The sequence below is a fragment of the Magnolia sinica genome, chromosome 5, assembly GCF_029962835.1.
Source record: "Magnolia sinica isolate HGM2019 chromosome 5, MsV1, whole genome shotgun sequence".
NCBI classification, from domain to species: Eukaryota; Viridiplantae; Streptophyta; class Magnoliopsida; order Magnoliales; family Magnoliaceae; genus Magnolia; species Magnolia sinica.
The window spans coordinates 112,698,923-112,716,959 of NC_080577.1; the positions used below are offsets into that span (position 1 = coordinate 112,698,923).

An 18,037-nucleotide genomic window follows, 5' to 3' on the forward strand; every position below is an offset into this window, starting at 1 on the left:
GCATTGGAAATTTTCAGTGTGGCAGAGAGAACCTCACCGAGCAGCGGACCTACTCACTAAGCAAGATCCAACTGTCGGATAGTATTCATTCCACTAATGAAGTGCAATGTTTCCCCCCTGAGGTTCTAGTCCAAAACCTGAGTTACTCTGAGATGGGTCCAACGTCCCGACCCACTCTCGACCAGAGCCAGGCCCTGGACACCTCACCCAGGCATTGGCATTCAGCAGTCAGCACACAACTGGCTTGGAAAAGCCAAATCTTACGGCGCAGCCCACGCCTCAATCAAGCCCCTGAGCTCATGCTTTTCTGGCCCAAAGGTTTGCTGTAGGCTGAGGCTAACACTAGCCGGGCCCCAACCTCACCTCTTCACAACCCATTCACATATACATTATAGTGCATTTACCATGTGTCGTCACTTGATTTATAAAATCTTCATGAAGCCCAAGTTCCGAATAGGGCGGAGGAGAAATGGGGCATCAGCCCCTCCAGTTTACTTGCCGCTCCCGAAGTTCGTTCATGGGCCTGACCAGCAAATGACAATCACAAAGAGAACCATGGTTTTGGCTTTTTCAGATCTCAATGAAGGGAAAAAAAGAGAGAGAGAGAGAGGTTATTGGGTTTGTGCCTAGGCCCAACCTTCTTCTTCTTTTCTCTTGCTTTAAAAGAGGGCCCAGATCTAGCAGCCAGGCCTAACATCTTTTATTATTATTATTTATTTCGGTCTCCAATTAAAAGTGGACCCAGATTCAGCCAGTGGGCCTAACATTGACTCTGAAGTCCAGCCTTTGGAGGGCTAAACCTGAAATCTCTATGGGACAACATGGCCCAATGAGAACCCCAACCGACCGCAATTCAATGACCATAGTCTTACATATTCAAATAGGGTAAGAACAGGTTAGCACCATAGTTCTAAAACTAGCTGACTCCCTCGAAACTCATCCGAATCAACCGACTTGGCGAGATTTTGAGCCTAGTCATTGCAAAACTCAGCCCTTTAACTGGACTCACTCATCAAGTCAACTGGAAAATTCACTTGACAAAACTCAGGCCAAGAACGGAAGTGAAGGAGATCCACCGAGGGGCACAAAGCATTCAATCACTGCACCAATCACTTGTTATTACTACTCAATAAGGCAATTTATATTACTTGTAGAAGTCTTTACTGTTCTAGAATTTCATTCCTATATTTTTATCTGTAAATCAACTATCAAGTAGAGTCGGCTGTGTTTGGTTGTAGAGTTGGATCCTTTCTCACCTATTACCTGGGTCTCCCTCTTTGTGTGGGAAAGCCTCCGTTATACCTTTGGGATAGTGCTTGAAAGAACAGAGAAAAAACTCTCCTCCTGGAAGAGTAGCTTGCTTTCTCTCGGAGTCAGGCTTGTATTAAGGACTCTTTAGCTAACCTCCCTGTCTACTACATGTCTTTATTCCATTGCCCGAAATCAGTTATTTCCAGAATTGATAAATTACGCAGGGACCTCATCTAATTGAAGAAACGGACTGAAATACATAGGAATCCCATTTATAATGAAAGTTTGTGCGAGAACCATTTAAAATACTAATCTAGTAATTTAAATGGTTCTCAAAAACTCAAGATGTATCTGATTACAATTCCAATTCACTTCACAGCGTAAAGCGTCTGTAGGTGGCTTTTCAAGTCTGGCATCAAATCCCAGGGCTCAACCCTGGACAGGCGGTGGAAACTACCAAGCTGGAGAGTACGGTAGGGGCAGAGGGAATTTCCGGTGGAGAGGTGAAATGCATAGAGATCAGAAAGAACACCAACGGCGAAAGCACTCTGCTAAGCCAACACTGACACTGAGAGACAAAAGCTAGGGGAGCGAATGGGATTAGATACCCCAGCAGTCCCAGACGTAAACGATGGATACTAGGCGCTGTGCGTTTGGCACGATGGATCTTCCTCTAGAAAATTTCCCCTGCTAAATTAGAAGTTAGTGTGTACCCCATATGCACAAGGGGGAGAAGGAATTAAGCGTGTGGATTTGGTAAATTCAGCGCTTTTGGGCAAGTGGGTTTGGAGGTTCTCTAAAGAGGAGTCAGCTTTGTGGATATCTCTTGTAGTTGCTAAATATAGTCCATCTCCTATGGGATGGTGAACAAAATCTTCTTCCCTCTACCGGTCATCATTTATACAGAAAGGTATATATCAGGTGGTAGCCTGTCTTTCAAGGTGTGGGATTCTTGGTAGGTAATGGTGAAAGGGTGATATTTTGGTTGGACCCCTAGCTGGGGGAGAAAACTCTCATCTCCCTATTCCAGGACCTGGCATCTGTTTGCAATGATATTCATATCACTGTGGATCAATGCCATTCTGGGAGGGGATTGGAAGGCCTTTGGCTTCTCCTTTTACGAGGAACTGGGGGTTAGTGAGATCGCCAGCCTTGCTAATTTACTCTCCTGTTTGCAGGGAGCCTGTATCTCGTCAGAAGAGAGAGGAGGACTCTTTGGTTTGGAAGTGTAAAGCCTCAGGTTCCTTCTTTGATCTTCTCACTAGACCAGCAAATTCAGAATCTCCTAGCCCTTCGAGCTTTGTTTGGCCGTATGGGGCTCCCCCTAAAATCATAGGGTTTGCATGGATCGTTGGAAGAGGTCATGTGCTCGCAATAGATAATCTCCGAAAGCGAGGAATGGTCCTTCCAAACATGTGCCTCTTTTGTGAACGAGATGCAGAAAAGGTCAACCATGTCTTCCTTCACTGTCCATTTTTGACAATCATCTGGTCGGGGGTGTTCTCTTTAGCCAGTGTCTGCTGGATCATGCCTGCTTCCGTTGGAGATCTTTTGCTGGGATGGCATGAAGTAGACAGGGGGTCATTGGGTAGAAAGAGATGGAGACTCATTCTTCTTACAGTTCTCTGGGTTACTTGGAGGGAGAAAAATACTCGTTGTTTTCACTATGAGAGTCTTTCAGCCTTAGGAGTGTTTAACAGAGCGTTGTTCCTGTTTATGGACTGGGCCCCTCGAACCGTGCTCCTAGTCATTTTCACCTTTTTTTCTGGGATCATGCATGACCCAGGGGATGCTGTTGTTGCACTCTTTGTTTTTTCATTTTTTAGGCTAGGTTTGCTCCTTACTTTTCCTTCTTCCTTCATTTTTTTTTCTTTTTTTTTTTTTGGGGGGGGGGGGGGGGGGGTGGTGGGGGAGGCGCTTTTGCCTAATAAAATTGCACCTTTCAAAAATAAATAAATAAAGACTCCTTCATGTCTTCATGTTTACCCAACCAGCTGATTATCGAGTCTAGTCGAGCTTCAAAACTATGGTTAGTACAACCACTGTCATCAACATCAAAGACACTAAACCTTGGTAAGAGCAAGTTAATGCATCTTAAATGCACAACAGTAGGATCACGAAATCAAAATCATGAAGTGAACTCAAGTGTCCTGATGGGCCATCATTGGGCCAATGAGGCCCATGATTTTGGGGATCCAGACCCTTGATCAGATGGGCCCCAATGTGGATAGGAGGTGACTTAGTACCACATCAGTGTGTTCAGTTGCACTAAATATTTTAAATATTTATACTATTATAAATATTGTTAATTTCATCATTAAATACCAAGTCGAGTCAATAAAGACTCAATCAATTCCGAGTTGGCCCAACCTGGCTAGACATCGAGCCAAGTCAGACTGTTTGGGTTTTTGAACTATGTTCAGCATCTCAATTCAAGTGATGCAGAAATTCCAAGCAACAAATTGAAGCTGAAATGACAAGGCAACGGAAAAATTGGCCTGGCAAGAGAGCACCCAAAAAATAAAGTTCAAAACATTGCTAAATGGACACAGGCTATTCATTGGGTTGGTCTGTTAGCATGCCAATTTGGCATACTGCAATATCCAGGCCATTCGTCAGGTGGGGATCCAGACCCTTGATCAGATGGGCCCACCTGATGAATGGCCTGTCCCACCTGATGAATGGCCCATATGTCGCAAACAAGGCAAGGCCACTTCTCCATCCCACTCACGCTGAGTACCATTCGCACTTTGCATATATAGCGTCACTCATATTCCAGTCATAGGACATGTACTATCAAACTGAAGTTTGGCTTTTGCCAGAATCTAAATCATAAAAACCTACGGTTCTTGGGGCCCACATTTTTTGTAATTTCTCAATATTTAGAGCAATAATTCCTCATATGCAAGTTACATTTTTCATTCAAAAATTAATTTATAAAAAAAAAAAACTCAATTAGAGGCTGAGTTCACTATTTGTTCAAAACTTGGTTTGTAGTTGTGCAAGCTTGCTCTACCCAAGCCATGATCTGACCGCAGCCATCATGGATAGACCATTCCACCAAATTATCCCAAATTGGAAGATCCCAAATTCTGGGTCTATCCATGACCAGGGTTGTCAGGTCAATGGCTTGGATAGACCAACTATGGGCCCCATTTGTACAAACTAAGTTCCGAACAAGGAAGTTCCCCGTTCGGGACGAGAACTCAGCCTCCCTTAATTATAATGCAGAAATGAAGTGCATGATATCATGAAACAGAACAATTCTTAAAGTGGAAAAGACCAACCTGGAGAAGACATTTTTAATGAATGATGGCGGCGCCAAAGTCCTCCAAGAAGAATGTCAATTCAGGATCCAAAGGCACATTGAAAATCTGACTACCTGCTTCAAATGAATAACCAACTTGAGAAGGAAAAAAAAACATATTGCAGAGGGCATTACAAAGTCCAAAAACATAAATCTGAACCGGAACACTCCAAGGTTATGCTTGTGTTGGTTTCAGTTTGTACCATTGGGAGTCCCAGGGTTCAGTGATCCAAACTATCGATATGATGAACCTAACTGTGATCGGATGAAGTGCCAATAACTAACCAGATTGGAAGAATCCTAACCCTTCAATAGGTCACCAACAAATATACAGTTGGAGAAAAAAAAAATGGCAATGATTCAGAAATACACATGTAACTGAAGAACGTAAGTATTAAAAAAAAAAGAAAAAAGAATCTTCTGTAGTTGCGATCTTACAATCTGGGAGTTATCGTGTATGGGTCAATGGTCGTCCATTGTGATCATATCAACGGTTTTGATCATAGTGATCATACATATAACTGAAATTAACCATCCAAATTGAAACTGTGGATATGATCACTACGCAGACACGCAGATACATACCAATGAAGGTTCTATCAATCTCGTAGCAATGTTGCATTCCCAGATATGACATGCCTCTGTAACATGGGATAACGTAAAGTTTGTTATGCACATAGACAAGGTCATCAAGAGTAGTTTTATTATTATTATTATTACAAAAATGTTAATGATCTTTATTCCTCTCTAACATATAATTCACTCAAACAAGGAAGCTTGCAAAACAAAAGATAGTTCTAAATTTACTAGGTATTTCTCTTTGAATGATAAGTTAATGCTGGTTGAGAATCATGACCAATGGTTCCGACTTCTAACTCTTATAACACACCTGAGAATGAACCCATGCATTTGCATATCCGCTTTCCAGATTCAAATCCAGTACAGGCCCCACACAGACAGACCGGAATCCTCTACAACACCTATTTTGTGCAGCATGTAAAACACCAAATCTCTGTGGAGCATACAATGTTGTATATGTATCATCCACTCCATCCATCAGGTTCTATGCTCAATTCTAAGTCCTTGGAAGAAAAAAAAATCAAAAAAAAATCAATCAGCCAGATCTACAACTCAGGTGGGCTACACCACAAGGAACGATAGGGATGATGCCAACCATAGGTTTGTGTGGGGCCACCTTGGTGTCTTTCATCAAATTCATTAATCAGGTGTAACTCACCAGGATGAAGTGAAGAGACAAAAGTCAACCTGATCCAAAAGTCTAGGCAGGCAACACTGCATGAAATTAGAGGTTTCAGGAGCAATTTCAGTTGATACCATTGATGTAGCCCATCAGAGTTTTCTATCAGGCTGATCTTTTGTATGTACGGTTCAAGTAAGGGTTCTCAGCTTATGAACAGAGGGATTTACATATCGATATGGTGTGCTCCGCAGAGCTTGGGTGTTTTATGCACCACGTAAAACAAAGTTTTGTAGACGATTCTGGTCCCACACAGACAGCCCTTGCGACAAAAGTCATTTTGAACACACTTTCCAGTCTTCTCGGCTGAGTGGGTCACACTTCCTGATGTCAAAGTCACTCAGCCGCAAATTCCCCTGACAAAATACACACAAAAGGAGGACAGCAAGACTGCAGCTTTTGCTGTTGCTTTTTATTTCATTTTTCTCATTGAAAAGGGTTTAGTTATGGATATTTGTATTTGTATATATGTCGAGTGGCTCCTTTCAGTGAAGGTATGGACTCTCTCAACCTTTTATTGCAGATCTCATTGTAACAAAGCCTCCTTCAGATCTATAAGCCTTTCCTAATGTCTCTGGACAACATATAAGGTTGGTTCTTCATTTTTCTTTTGTTCCTCCATGTCTCTGGAGTGCAACACAGCAGTTTTTAAACACACTTGCGTGCTTCAGGTCATACAATGATATCATCAGCCATATGGGCAACCACCTTGGATCAGTCAAAAGTGGTGCCCCTTGATAGATCTCGATTTGTAGACATGTTTGGTGACTTTTTTTGCAGATTTTTTATTATCTCCAAATAGGGGTGAAACTCCGGTGGGTTGGGTCAGGTCGCGTTGAGGGTCAACCCCAACCCAACCGACCTCAAGAGGACCCAACCCAACTATTGTGCAGGATGCCGTAGATTCTGTCAATCTGCTAGTGCAGAGAAGTCCTGTTTCGGTTCGACCGGTATATCATCGGTCCAACTAAATTAGGGATGGAATCTCAGTTTGCACGCTATGAAGATTTGCACGTTTTTAGTTCGACTGAAATGTGTGCGTTGGTTTGATTTGGTCCGACCAACAAGTTATACACCATCCGTCGGCTCAAACTTCATACATGGCTAAGGGACCATAAATTAACCATACATGTAAAAATTCAGCCCTTGGATCGGTGTGTAAGTGACCCGATGAATAAGATTAAACAATAACCATTAAGAAAGCATCTTGGACATCCTTGGGAGATCATGACCCAAACTGAACCGATGGAAAGAGCATGAAAAACGGTGGATACCCGTCAAATTTCACTTCTTTTGGATGGTACAATAGGGAGAAACGAACGATAGATGTTTCTAAAAGGGAGAGTGGCAAATTACAGAGTTTGTTTTTTTTATTTTTGTTTTTTTCCTTTTCTTTTCTTTTGAGATTTAGTTGATCAAAATTATGCTGGGCTAAACCTCTTAGCTAGGGCTAAGAGGTGAAGCTTGTAGCGAGATGGGTCCTGTATTTTATGCTTTTAATTTAATTTAAAGTTATGAACCGAATTTGATTTTAGTTTGATTATTAAGGTAATGTTTTTAGTCTTTAATGGTCTGTTGTGACTGAAATTACAATGGGTCTGCAATGGCTTTGAGCGTGTTCCTTTTTTCTTATTTTGATTTTGACGTCAGGAAGCCCTGTTGTTCGCCATCGTCTCCTGGGCATGGTTGGATGTCAGTTCCTTTCCTAACCCTCATATCATGTTGATTGGTTTTTAATTAGTTTAATTATGTTATTTACTTTGTCTCCTGGGCAGGGTTTGGTGATGGAATCCATTCTAATTCATATACCTTTCATCTCGTGAAAACTAGATCAAGTAAGTTCAGTTTAATTGCCATGATTCTTGATGCAGGAATAAGATCTCCCTAATCTCTACAAGTGGATCCTCTGAATCCCTAGTCTCCTTCCTCTGAATTCCTTAAGTTTTAGATTAGTATTTCACTATTATTCTTCAAAAATCATTCGATTTAGATTTCATCTTGGTCTAGTTCTATTTCTACTCAGTTTCAAAGTATGTACAGGTTTCAGTCCCTTGGGATTTGACCTCAGTCTCACCGAGTTTATTACTACTTCACAACCCTATACTTGGGGAGTGAACAAGTTTTTTGCACCGTTGTCGGGAACTGACCTCAAGAGGACCCAACCCAACTATTGTGCAGGATGCCGTAGATTCTGTCAATCTGCTAGTGCAGAGAAGTCCTGTTTCGGTTCGACCGGTATATCATCGGTCCAACTAAATTAGGGATGGAATCTCAGTTTGCACGCTATGAAGATTTGCACGTTTTTAGTTCGACTGAAATGTGTGCGTTGGTTTGATTTGGTCCGACCAACAAGTTATACGATTAGGGCATAGTATAGGCAAGTGTTTTCTCTCTAAGGGCAAAGGTTTTGCGAGGTGAGATGGTTCGAGACACTTGTAAGGGCTTGTGAAGGGATTTTCTCAAGGGGCTAGAGTTTTCCTAGGTGTGCATCGCAAGAGGAGATCGAGTGCTCCTGTAATCGAAGAAGATGAGTGGTGTAAACTCTAAGGTTTTGATTATATTGGATCTCTGTCGCATTATGCCATGGTTTTTTCCCGCAAGGGTTTTCGACGTAAAATATCTTGTGTTTTGTGGTTGCTTGATTGATTGTTAGGTTGTTTTATTTATTGTGATTGTTCTATTTTTATTGAACATGCTTTCACAAAGCGCATAGATTGACGTTGCTGTTAGATCCAAATTTCAAATACCTAGGGTTGATCTGGGTTTGTTATGACTTAGGATTACAACATAATGGTGTGAGATAGGAGCCGAAACTCTAACACCAACCTACATTCCAACCTAAGGTGCCCAACCCTAAGCTAACCTAATTCATGGTGTAGGATGGCTTAATCCAACCATAAATGAATGCGGAGTTTAAAAGGGGCAGATTTATGCAAGCATTAATAATAAAAATTCAACATTATACGTCATAAAATAAAAAAGAACTAAGAAAAATTCAGCAATGATCACAGACATCCATCACAAACACGTTGTATTGAACCTTAAAATCTGAATTTAGTTAGATCCGGCAAAAGATATGACTTTCGTCTCACAATGGGTCCGTTCGACAATCCAAGTGAATTTTCTAATCTAGAAATAGGAATTTTCTGGATTGGAAAATCTGAAAATTTTAGAAAAATTTATGGTTCTTTGATTATAGTTCAAATCTAGGGCTTTGGATGATGGTATTTGAAGAAGATCAAAATATGTATATATGGGGATCAGGATCTTCTAAGATATAAAGATTTGGGTTGAAAAAAAAAGAAAAAAAAGAATCGGCTTCTAGATCTAAAGAATTTAGAAGAAAAGGAAGAAAAGAGGTTTAAAGAAGAGAATACCTTGATAAAAGAAATGAGAGAGAAGGAGAAGATGGGAAATCACTTCCCTGTGCCTTGCGCCTTCTTCCAATCACTGGAAGTCGAAGACAGAATCATCCGGCCTTGAAGAAGCAAAAGCCAAAAGTTCTCTTTTTCATAAACATAACATAGCAATACCTTTAAGGTTTAGGGCAAAACACCCTTATAAATTCGGAATTACATTAAATGACCAAAATACCCTTACTAAAAATTTTAAAATATATATAAATTCGCACAAAAAATTGTGTGTGCACTGTTACAAAACTCGAATAAATAAAATATACAGAAAATAAACTCAAATCCAAGATGCCCGGTGGGCCCCGATGATAGCACAAGGAAGGTGGGCAGCGACAATCCAATGATCCAATCACTTCATCCTCATAATCCAACAACCCAAATATCTCCTCCAAGCAACTTATACACATCACGATCATATGTGTAAGTTTTTTAACCTCTAGAGACCCAACCAGTACCCATCATCTAACCACATTAACACAGGTAATGTATGCCTCTAGCGTTGATATACTTTGAATGGTCTGATGTCCGCATCAACTCCCTTCGGTTGAGAAGAGCTCGACTCCAGCAAGATAAAACTCTTGTGCCTTTTTAACAAATCCGGATTTAACCTCTACAACTTCGCTTTCGTCAACCATGTACAGTTGAATGATGGCCTGTTCTTACACTCCACCAAGTACCTCTAAAATCCACCGTCTCGAGTGGAAACAATATATTTGCTTATCCACAATTCCTTCAATTTCTTCTCTTTTCTCAGGTATAGTGAGCATAGGTTGTGTAGGTTGGAAGGAAAATTCAGAAATTGGCCAATGGTTTGGAACAAAATTAGGGTCTATGGGATGACTTAAACAAGGCATTAGATCTTCCACACTGAATGTTGAAATAATCCCCATGCGAGGTGGAAGATGTATCACATACGCATTGGATCCAATCTTTTTCAAAATCTTAAATGATCCATCACTGCATGCTTGTAACTTCTTAATGGTAGCTTACGGGAACCATTCTAACTTCATCCTAACCATTACATAATCTCCCTCATTAAACTCTTGAATTCTAGAACCGAACTAGAACCGGACCGTGAAAACTGGTTTGGTTCCACGGTTCTAGGCTTTTAAAAATCCAGCCCAATTAGTATGAATTGCTAGGGCCCATGTTTTGGCACACTCATTTGTTGATTTGGTCACATATACCTATACATGAGCGGATACCCACAAATAAAGTAGATTCATCAGCTCTAGTGGGCCCCACTATAGAAATAGTGGTGATGAACGGCCACATGTTGAAAGCTTTTTTTTTTTTTAATTGAGTCAACTGGAGGCTATACAATATGTCAAGTGGGCCACATGTTGAAACCTTGCTATGGACCATTTTGTAGAGATGCATTTATATCCACCATCCATCCAGGGACTGCATCATAGGAAACAATTGAATTAATGTCTCCTATAGTTGAAACCTTCCTAAGGCCCATCATGATGGAAATATTTCATCCACACCGTACCTATAAAGGACCCCAAAACCTTAGACAGTTGAGGTGCTGACATCAACTACTAAAAACTCCTTGGTCCAGAGGTGTCCATGTCAAATCCACTCTGTCAATCCATTTTCAAATACAACAATAGTCAGAAATGTCCAATTTCTGATGGGCCACCCTAATGATTAGTGGCTAGAAATGTCCACCATCGAAACCTTTTTGAAGTCCATGGTGATGTTTGTGTTGCATTCACACCGTCCAACCATTGTTGGACGTCCCTAGACTGTGTGCTTCCTAAAGGATGAGGATCCCACCACTGAAAACAGTGGTACAATAGCATCCACCGTTAAAATCTTCCTGGACCACATCAGATATGTGTTTTACCATACTGTCCGCACTTCCAGTTCACGGTTCGGTCCGGTTCGGTTCTACATACCCTAAATCGAAACCGAACTGTATCCAACGGTTCTTTGATTTTTGGAACCAGAACTAGAACCGGTACACTCTAGAACTGGACCAAACCGGACTGTTTGAACCGGTCCAATTCCACGATTCTACCGGTTCGATGTGCACCCCTAGTCTGACAACTCAAAAGTTTCTAATCATTCTTGGATATTTAACAAAAAGCAACTGGAAACTTCCATATATATATAGATATATATATATATATATATATATATATATATATCATATGGATGTTGCAATTTTTCTTTTCTATTTTATGAATGGGAATTTTATTGAAAATGAAGCAAAGCAACTACATAACCATTTTAAAAAAAGAGGGGGAAAATCGTCAATCAACTAACAAAAACAACAGAACAAACTCCAATGATCACACCTGAAAGAGAATAACATAATTATCCTCTATCATCAACAAGAAGAGTCTCCATTGTGAAGTAGGAACCCTGTTTTCAACAAGCAGGAATGAAGGATGGTCGACCTTGGACAACGAATTGGTTATGCCATGGTCTACTCTTTAAGACAATTTGGTTTTGTCGATGAGCAAGGAGGGTCATTTGAGCCCATTCAAGAAAAGGGTGATTGTCCTCCATCCGCATTACATCCTTTTCTTGTGGTCCATGATAGTGTGATGATGATTGCCACTAAGGCTTATGGAGTTCCTTGTGTGGCCTATTGAAGATTGTGATCGTTTGTGATGTTGATAATTTGTGTCCATATTTAAATGTGTTTAGTGGCTAATGAAGAAGCATTCAGGATTCTACAAGTAGTGAGGACCATCCTAACTTGAGGATTATTAGTGCACTTACATTTAAAAAAAAAAAAAAAATCACGTAACTCCATGTGTCATATAGTTGGCTGAGCCCTTGGAAGCTGAAGACTAAAGATACAAGAAGATGTGGAGCATCAATGAGTAAATAATATGTATATGAGGTACCTTGGTGACCATAACCCTTGACTTAAAACAACTCTTGAACTTTTAGATGATCTTAACCCTATAAGTAAACTTTTTTTTTTTTTTTTTAATATTATAATAATCATCTCTTGGCCTTAAAACTTAATTGAAATCATATGCCCAAAACAACAAAATTTTAATGGTCTTTGATCCCATCGATAGGCTGTCAATGGGACTCGATTCATTTGAAGGTCTACTCGATCCAATCAAAAAATGAGTCTAGCAACTAAATAGATAAATTTTCTCGATAGGATTGACACACTGTTTGATTCCATCGAAGGCCATTCGATCTCATCGAAAAAACTGTTAACTAGCCATTTTATAGCCGTTAAAATACATTTTCTTATAAAAAGACATCCGGTTCTTGGGCATTTTGAAATTTTCAGTGCAAATAGAGACTAGGTGTTTTCTTACTCATACTACACATCCTAGAGCTCTATCCAAAGAGGTTAATGCCAATATTCATATGATCCTTCACTCTAATAAGCATATCATACTCTTATTCGAATATATTGATGAACTTTCACATTTCTAGAGATTAGATATTATGCTTACAGTCAAATTTTTATTTAAATACTTTAGAAAATATTTCTAAGTGAATACCATAGGATTATGACATTCCCATGAGTTGTAATAGATTCACTCAACCTCTCTTGTTTTGGTCACTTCATCGGCTCATGCAAGGCAAACAACCATAGGAGCTGAAGCATTGACAAGTATCGACATCAATAATCGAGGAAGCATTTGAGGACCATATTTAAGTACGGGAGAGCTTTAAATAAGTGATTCAAGATCAGCGCATCAACATGGCTTAATTTGACAAGTGTCAATTAGTAAATTCATACTTACATTTTTTATGTAGGATTGAGGGTAAGAGTTTGTATCCAAAACTCAATAGGTTCTTATGTAGGACGTATGCTTTTGTGTAGGGCCGAATTTACTAGACACGAGTGTATATGTGTTAGTTTTCATGGGAGCATCCGGCAGGATTAAATATAGGTCCTTAGAGTAGGACCAAACTTATTGGTTAGCTAATAGAAAATTAACTAAAGTCTTTTACGAGAGCATTCAGCAAGAGTTTATGCTTGGTAAGTCCTTGTGTAGGACACGGGTGTGTACATAGTGAGTCCTTGCGTAGGCCATCAATACGGGTGAGTACGTGGTAGGTCATTGTGTAAGGTTCTAAATGTTAGATGTGAACCTGATTTAAAACATTCGATAGTGAAATCCAGTACACTCATGGGTTGAGTGTGTCCGTCGGGAATGAAGTAGGAAAACCAAACCACTATACATACTTATATTTAGATTGTTTGTTGAACACTTATTTAATTATGCTCATGTGATTGATTAGTGAATTATATGTATGCATAGTTAGATGAATACTAGGAATTGAAATGTATCACATTAAACGCACATGTATACACACATGTACACTATCATGTTTATAAATTAGTAGCTCGGATGATATATCATTTATAATATATGTAATTGGATTCTTTATTGGTTTGGAAGCCTTAGAATTAATTGACTTACTTAGCTTCAATTGAAAATTAGTTTAATTAAATAATTTTGTGTTAAAAGACATAAAATTTATTTGATCCTAATAAACCCCTTTTTAAGATATAACTATTCATTCCAAAGCTTTGCCAAGCTTACATGCATGCGCCGTGGTGAACCATCTTAATTCCACCACACAATTTCAATGAGTTCTCTAACAGGGGAATATAATGTAGGCCACATGGGTCTCAATTATCTCTTAAGCCTGAGATCAAGAAACAAAAGGTGCCACGTGATGGCGCCACGAGCGCATGGTGTTACTTTTTATTTTTATTTTTTTAGCAAGAGCAAGTATTCTACACGGCACCACCGTAATCTCCTTGTGATTATTTTTTTTTTTTTTTAATTTTTTTTGAGTGAAATTTGAGAAGAATATGAAAGTAGAGAGTTGACTTATTACCCTTGTACGTTTGGAGTGATAAACACAATCCACATACATCATAGTAGGCCCCACCATGATGCATACGTTTTATCCATACCATCTATCCATTTTTTCAGCTCATTTAGGGCACGAGCCTGAAAATGAGGCAGATCCAAATCTCAGGTGGGCCAAACCACAGGAAATAACGGTGATTTAACACCCACCATTAAAAACTTCTTGGAGGCGACAAAAGTTTTGGATCATGCTGTTATTTGCATTGTCCATTCATCCATGTCTTTTTGACCTTATCAACAGGTTAGAACGGTGGCCTAATAGTGTACATTCAATCACCACTGTTTCCTGTGGTGTGGTCCACTGAGATTTAGATCTGCTTCCCTTTTTTGATTCATGCGCTAAAATTAGCTGGTAAATAGATGGACGGAGTGGATAAAACACATACATCATGGTTGGCCCACAGACCAGTACCAAGATATGGGTATTGGAGGGGTCACTACCGAGTCCGAGTCCTGTCACAACGACCAGCTGGAGGGGTCACTACCCAGTCGGCCATTTTCTTCATCTTATTATAAACATTTTCTTTATCAGTTAAGACTACTCAAGGAAAGGTAGTACTCTTAACTGCACGGGGCACACGTGCTGATGTAATACAGGTAAGAAGATCGACCACCTGATGAGTGGGCCTGCTTGATTCTTCGGACATTAGGTTGGAATGCTTGATTTATGGGCTAAAACATGTTATAAGAGTCGGTTGCACCCCTGGACAGACCTAGATCCTACACAAGTGTGATTTTTCTATCTTTACAAATCTAAAAGATCCTGTTAGCTTTCCTCTTTCGTGTGTCCAATATCAGATTGCTGAGATTCTGGGTCAGGAAACACACATGATGGGGACTGCCTGTTAAACAGCTTGGATCTTGCACAATCCTTTTAGATTGGAATATGTAAATTAAGATCTTCTTTTTGGGTAATGGGGCTTTCTTTAGCTGCTTCAATTGTTTTGTCTGCATCCTGTTTGGTAGATGCCAAAACTAATTTTAGTTAACGGTAATAATGAATTAAAGATCTTAATCTCTAATACATAATTACAATTGACATGAATTCATTATGCATTAGAATCCGTATCTCAAATAAATGATTCTTGTTAGAGATGAACTCATCTTTTGCCATCTACCAAAACAGGGCCCTAGTTTTTGAAATTGTTTGAAGCAAGCCAAAAGTAAATTGGGAAATGAACTGATGTGTGGTCTGCACATTTTTTGTGTGATCAGGGAAAAAGCCTATGGCAAGCATTCAGATTGGGATTTGATGTGATCTTCTTTCATAGAGAAATGAATGATTTGAAGAGTTTTAAACAATTCAGATGATCTTGGTAAAGTGCATTAGGCTTCTATTTTCAATGAAAAGAAAGTATAAGTCTAGGATAAAAAAGGTGGATGAAGAGTGGTAGGTCCCACTTGGTGGACCGTCAACCTAAGCTTCAAAGGATACACCTTCAATCAAAAGGCTGTAAAGCTAAGACAAAAAGATGATAGGGAAGTGGCGTATTTAAAGTCAAAGAGCATGTTTCAAACAACTATTATAGGTGAGAATTTAGATGCAATGAGCTGCGGATGGGCCCACCAAACTTTACATATAGCATCCAACCCATCCAGCAGTGTCACCACCATGAAAATCAGAAGCCCCAACAATCAGGATTGCATAGTAGAAAACAATAACCACCACCTACAAACCTACAAGTTCATGTGGTAGCTCCTATGATGGTTGGATTGGTGTGGTTTTCCGAACATCCCAAGTTCGTGGTGAGGTGATCCTGCTGAATTAGGGGTACACATGGAACCGGTAGAACCGGTAAACCGGACTGGAACCGACCAAACCACACAGTTTGGTCTAGTTCTGAAGTGCACCGGTTCCGGTTCCGGTTCTAAAAATCAAAGAACCGATTAGTTCGGTTCGGTTCTCAGTTTGGGGTCATGTAGAACTGAACTTGGAACCAAATCTGAAACCAGACTGAGTTTATAATATATTTTAGTTGTCTATTTGACTGATGATTTATGATTTACAATGGGTCCTTTGATTGTTTTCATAAATGTCCTTTTGCACACCTTATATAATATCTAAACCATTCATCAAATAGATCACAACACGAATGGACATGGGCTGGATTGTAGACAAAAATGTAATTGGGCTGGATTATAAAAGCCCAAAACCGTAGAACCGAACCTGTTTTTACGGTCCGGTTCCGGTTCCAATTTTCCTAGAACTGTTAAGAACAGTTCAGTTCTAGTTTCACCCCAGAACCAGACCGAACTGACCCGTGTGCACCCCTATGCTGAATGGGTTGGATGCTATACACACACACCCCCTATGGTGGGCCCTATGTGAGGCTAGTTGCACACATTTTCTTATCTACAACTAAACGCGTGTGAGGAGGAGAAACCTTCAAAAACCAATCTACAACGACTCACAACTTTTTTAGCACTGGTTACATGCTGCGTCAGGCAGTTTACAAAACATTGTTATGAATCAGATGATCCGATGTGGCTCTATCACACATGACTTATATAAAAATAATAATAGAAGGGAGACTATTTACACCATCCGAGTTAATTAGCATAAACCCATTTTTTTTTTTCATTTTGGAAATTGAAAACAGTACTAGTGTACTATTCCCATTCCTGCAATTTGAAAATGTGTGCGCGCAAATCCAATGGGGTGTGGGTAGATATCAATTTCCTAATAAAACATACTCAAGACTTACATAAGACGTATTTTAATAATATTCTAAAGCAATCCACATACAGCCATGTCACTGTGCCTATAGATTTTGGGTTAAGGTATACATCTCTATTATATGTAAGGCAAGATGCCAAAGACATTTTCACCCATGCAATTAGTTTTAGGAGAGCCATAGCTTTTGAGATTCGACATGTCATTAGATGAGATTTGCCATATAGATTAGTGATATTTCTGGAATTTTGAAGATGTGTGTGGTTATAAACGGATGGCTTGGATTTTAGGCGCTTGAGGGTATGGCTTGGATTTTACCTGCTCCTCCCTATTCCTTTGCCATGCATGAGTAGCCATCTCCTACTTTTTGCGTTCGCCTATAGCCCACACAACGACTCTATCTAAGAAAGGCCATGTGGTGCTACCATGATGACTGTGTAACATTCTGTCGTGCTACCTGATATTAGGATGTTAGCCTAAACAAGATGCAGACCAAAACTCGAGTGGGACACAAAATAGGAAAAGGTGTGGATGGGTTGTTGATTATTGATGACCCTCTCTTTCTGGTTGTGTGTGTAGTTGCATCGTTTTCTCCACTTGAATTGTATGTGACAATTAACAAGTGTTAAAAAAGTCATTCTTCTGCTTCTTTTACTGAAACCCATCTTCATCAGCCACTCGCCCATACTAATCCCCTCATTTCTTCTAAGAAAACGAGGTCCAAACCACATCAGCAGAAGTTTTTATGTTTCCAACTGCCTAGTGAAGCTATTCTTTTGTTCCATGATTCTTGATCTATATTGTGGTTCGTTTGCCCCTGAAAGGTACTAATCTTGTAAGATTGAGCTCCCAACACTATAAAATTAAGGAGAATATTGACTACAAGCAGCTTCAAGATGCCCCCAAAAGTCAACCCAACAAGGCAATGACCGGTAAGGCTGTCTTTTTTGGAGATGATGCATGATTACTACCAATTTCACTGTCACTGCTAAAGAGGTAACCGTAATCAAAATGATTTTACTTTATATTGTCTATTTGTTGATTGTGAACCAGTAAGCTTTGAAGATGCCATACAAGACAAAATGTAGAAATAAGTTATGGATAAAGAAATTAACGCCATCAAGAGAAACAACACATGAGAGTTAGCCACTCTACCAAAAAGGGCTATAAGAAATTAGAGTCAAGTGGGTATACATGGCAAAGAAGAATGTGAAAAGGAGAAGTTGAAAGATAGAAAGTAGGATTGGTGGCGAAATGGTA

The 18,037-nt window shown here is 39.7% G+C and overlaps 1 long non-coding RNA gene across 1 annotated transcript; it reads right to left on the bottom strand.

The window, feature by feature from the left end:
• Window positions 1–686: 686 nt before the first annotated feature.
• Window positions 687–4,641, bottom strand: LOC131247431 (uncharacterized). Its single transcript, XR_009171732.1, has 2 exons — window positions 4,539–4,641; window positions 687–1,100 (listed from the first exon to the last, which is right to left on the bottom strand). It is a non-coding gene; the product is annotated as an uncharacterized LOC131247431 (long non-coding RNA).
• Window positions 4,642–18,037: the final 13,396 nt, after the last annotated feature.